Source organism: Ylistrum balloti, unplaced genomic scaffold (genome assembly GCF_031769215.1).
Source record: "Ylistrum balloti isolate Yb309-2 unplaced genomic scaffold, AGI_CSIRO_Ybal_v1 Utg370020, whole genome shotgun sequence".
In the NCBI taxonomy this organism is placed as follows: domain Eukaryota; kingdom Metazoa; phylum Mollusca; class Bivalvia; order Pectinida; family Pectinidae; genus Ylistrum; species Ylistrum balloti.
Genome location: NW_026782088.1, coordinates 1 through 5,234, shown reverse-complemented (window position 1 = coordinate 5,234; position 5,234 = coordinate 1).

Sequence of the window (5,234 nt, the reverse complement as noted above, 5' to 3'; positions counted from 1 at the left end):
ATATAGAAACTAGGCAGCTATTACATAGATAGGACCTGTGATATCATTCTATAGATACTAGGTCACTGTCACATAGATAGGACTTGTTATATCTCTCTGTAGAAACTAGGTCACTGTCACATAGATAGGATCTGTAATATCTTTCTATGGAAACTAGGTCACTGTCACATAGATAGGATCTGTAATATCTTTCTATGGAAACTAGGTCACTGTCACATAGATAGGACCTGTAATATCCCTCTATAGAAACAAGGCAACTTTCACGTAGATAAAATCTCATACCATAGAATCTAGGCCACAGTGACAGATAGACCCTAAAATTTCATACCTTAGTATCTAGGCCACAGTGACAGATATGCCCTAAAATCTCATACCATAGAATCTAGGTCACAGTGAAATATGGGTCCTCATATCTGTTACCATAGAATTTAGGCCGCATGACAGTGACTGATAGTACCTGTAATGTCCTATCAAAGTATCAGGTCACTATGGCATAGCTAGGCCCTATAATATCATACCATAGAACATAGGCCAAACTGATAGACAGGTCCTGAAATATATCCTGTCATGGAAATGAGGTCAGCTGTGACATAGATAGGCCCTGTTAAAATATTCAACCATAGAAATTATAGTCCACTAAACCGTTTAGGCCAGTGTCACACCAATAGACTCAGCAGTTAGATATTTTGGCAATATTGTTGTTGTGAGATGTTTATGCTTAACCTTGTTTAACCTTAGTGCACTGATAAATCCTGGATCAATTTCACCACATACATATTACACATGGTCTAAATGTAAAGATTTAGTTAACTACAATATATATATGGGCTGACTCTAACCTTTTGAAGGTCAGTCTATTCTTGTATGATACAATGTACAGATAAGTAATACAGTGATAATGACATGTACATTACATGAAAGTAGGTCACTGCAAGCTGGATTGTGTACCTGTCTAGTTACAGTAACTAGGTATATTCATAAAATTGCCAGAAATATAGCCCAAGTATATCTCATTATACAAATTGCAGACCATGTTTATGCTGGGAAAGAATTCAATCTGGATCCAGTGTGAAGGATGAGGGACTTCTGGTTCAGATTGTTTATGTATTATAGCTTAACACGAAGGGATGTGATCATACTTCAAAGTATCACTGTCCCATTCTTTTACAAGCCATTTAAATAAATCTCTGTGGCTGACAGGTTTCATGTGCTAAACCAGAAGAATGTGCATGATTAATGTGGCTGGGTGCCCAAAAAGGTTTCCAATTTGGTATTTTTTGACTCACTACATGGTTTATTGATGAAATTTGCCTGTGTTTGTTGAATAAGTTTCCTGGTTGTTGTGAAATGAATATTTCTGATATTGGCAAATATAGTGGTATTGAAATGAAAAACAGGTTGGAAGAAAGGTTATATTAATTTATAATTGTAAAATTTCAATACGAGGTTATAATATTTCAGTATGAATAGACCGGTCATCTAGCAGACAGGATTTTAGTGGATGGTGTCACAGATACAATCAGGATTTTGCTGATGGGAGGCTAGACTTGTAGTGTTAGGGTGGTAATATGTTAGCAGGATCATTGTTGTCTGTGATGGGCAATGTCAGAGGCTCTACATCGCTGACCCCTGACCTGGTCAGTCACCTGGAGGACTCCTGTGCTATACATGGCTGGAACTGCTGAGATGTGAACTAAGCATGTTTGCTGATGGGGAAGATTTCAAAAGCATTTTTTTTTATGTCGGTTATTTGAGGTCATGAGGACAAAGATGGATAATGAATTGACCAATCCATCAAAAATGTTTCTGATGGTCAAGACTTTCTTGTTATTACAAATAAAAGAATACCATCTGTCTTTAGCTAAAAACACAGACTCTTCAGGTATAAACACTGACTATTTTGTGGTAAAAACATGGACAGTTTTTAGGTAAAAACACTGACTGTCTCTAGGTAAAAGCAATGACTGTCTTTAGGTATAAACACTGGCTGTCATTAGGTAAAAACACAGACTGTCTTCAGGTATAAACACTGACTATGGTTTTTTAAAGAAATGTCTTATATTCAGATTTCATTGATATGGATTTATCATGAAGTTTGTTATTTATGTATTTTTTTCATAGCCTTTTCACTTAGTGAGTGAAAAGAGTACTGTATTCAAGAATGTGATACTGGACAAGTTATTTTATGATGATTTTAAAAGCACAATTGAACCAGAAAATTGCTTATGATGCATTATGAACAAGGCTCATAGATAGGATAAATAATCTTGGTTTATTTAGTTGTAATTTTAAATTATTGAAGATGAGTATGGTTTTAATGTACTTCAATGTTGGATCCATGTTTTCAACACATCTTGAGGAAAAAAATAAGAGAAAATACAATTAATGACCTGTTTTCAAATGAGTAAAGAATCACAGGGTGAGAGATATATCGAAAGTTGCAATGTCTAGTGTTTGTAATATATTATATTAATTTTACAATTGTGATTTGATACAGACTGTACAAACTGTATTATGGACTGTTGGCCTTGAAATAATAAAACATTTTGACTTGGTCCTATTGATTCCTTCCCAATATAACCAGACTGTTGATTTATTTACGCTGTTTCTCCTTCCATGTCACGACTCATTTGCACATTATTGTAGGTGTTGTGTAGTTGTTACTTTATTTATATATTGGATGTAGAAATAGGAATATTATCAAGCAAATATCACCATGATTATATATATTTGTTGATTTTCAAATATATTGTGTAAATTGAAAACAGGGATGAGAGTAAGAATAGGTGTATATTAGTAGTTTTCATTGTATATGTGATTACTGCTGACTAGATCTGTTGCTTCACACTTTTCTATGTATATCTCCATCCAGGCCCTGGTGTTGTTAATGTTGTGCAGCATCCTCATCGACCTAGCTTCTCCATGTGAGGGTTAAGCATGTTGTTTCTAACACAAAGATGTATTGATTTGGACAACAGATCTCAACCTCAGTCTGATCAAAAACTTATTATAGATTGTGTACAGTGTATGTGTGTGTATTTGTATATGAACTTTGAACTTTACTAAGTGTGTAATATTTGGTATGTGTGCTTGAATACAAAATCAGTAGTCATCAAAATCATTTGTCTATTCAGACAATACCATTCTACAACAATACTGTTGACTGAACTATACAAAGAACCGCTTCCTTTTAAATATCTACAAAATATTATCCATTCACACATCCAGATAATAGTAAGATTTGGACAATTGTTGACTTAACCCTGATAGCAATGTTTGTGAATAGTACCAGGTATGGAAATTAAACAGTACTTCTAAAGCCTGTTTTGTAAAGCCAGGAGATTGGCGGTGTAACTCCCTCGTTAGATAACATCAGTCGATGTGTGTCCATATGTGGTAGTTGACTTGTTTTTGAACCTTTCAGCCTTGACGAGATATTCCTAGTATGTGTATAGTACACTAGACCAACATAATACCCTGACAATGGCAAATGTATTAAGCTTTAGGTTTCAAAGTTTAAAGGTAAATTTTTCTTCAGATTGAAAATCATTGTAGACGTGGATATATTCAGATGTACTTATAATCCGTGGAAAAGAGCCAGAGATTTTACAACCGAAAGTGTTCAGACTTGTAAACAATTTGACATTATTCTTTTTCCTGACTTTGTTTTTACTCCAGAGGATTGACAATGCTGATCAGATCTATAAATACTTGCTATACTATATATATATATATATAGACTGTTTAGTTATAATCCTGCCCGTATTTAACACATCTGTTACACCACAGAAATACTTGTGGTTAGCATATACAGGGCATGTACATAATATATATAATGGAAAACTATGAGAAATGCCTACATACTTTTTATATGGTTTACATATGCCCATAAAAATGCTCATACTGTATGGAGTAAATAGATTGTTTTGATATTTACTACCTTGACTGAATGAATCAAAAGGCAAGAACTATTATCCATTGGTGAGTCTTTAGAAAGGAAAAAAGGCTTTTATCTTAATATAACAAGAATTCTCAGAAAGGATGACTTCCTCATTCCATTGGTATCAAAAATAACACCCACACAATATTGTGTAATTATAACTAGTTATATTTCCTATGCAGAAGTATTTAGCAGATTTAAAGTTTTGTAGAAATAGAGAGAGATGGTCAGTTGGTAAAACACTAACCTTTCACTTAGACGTCCGAGATTTGATTTTCTAACATGAGGGATGGGATCACCTGCCTGACCATGGGTTTTTTTACTCAAGTATTCAGTTTCCCCCTACTGTGAGTATGACCTGTGACAGGCTTTAAGAGTGATTAATATATAATAGTAAGTTGGAATAACTTGCAGTTGCTTTAAAATAAAGTTGAGTAAGCTGACCACACGAAGGAGGCTGGTGTGTATGAGCTCTAAGGAAGAGCTGAATATCATTTTGCAGAAGGTTTTATGATTTCCAACCACTGGAGATCTTCCATATAGAAAATTGAAAAGCCTGTAAACCAATGCTCCTTGTATATGAGTCTGGCCTCCAGTGACCCTGTGTCTTCATGGGTATAACTGGTCTAGCTGGCTGTACAGGTTCATTAGCCTTAACACCAACTCTATGTATTGTTAATGGAAGGAGCATTTCTTCAGTAGATGGTACCACCTTGTGACATCCACAAAAAAGCAATGATCCTTTGAGCCATCTGGCAGCTGGGCAAGCTTGAAGATTCTGACAAGTTGTAGATGTTCAGCTCTAAAAGCAGAGGACCAGCTATTCCTAAAAATGGCAAAGTGGTTTAAATATCAGACAAAAATGTATGATATTTATCATGCAATGGATTATCATAAATGATCTAAGATTGAATATATTATCAATTCAAGATACAGTCAAATATACTCTTATGTAGGTAAATATGTAATAGAGACCAGTCAAATATACTCAAATGTAGATAGATGTGTAATAGAGACAGTGAAATATACTCTAATGTAGGTAGATATGTAAAAGAGACAGGTCAAGTGTATGCTTAGTGTGGGTAGATATGTAATGTGTACTCTTAACGTAGGTATGTGTAATAGAGACAGGTGAAGTGTACTCTTAGTGTGGGTAGATATGTAATAGAGCCAGGTGATGTGTACTAGTAACAGGTAGATGTGTAATAGAGACGGTAGATATGTAATAGAGACAGGTCAAATGTACTCTTAATGTAGGTTGATGTGTAATAGAGACAGGTCAAGTGTACTCTTA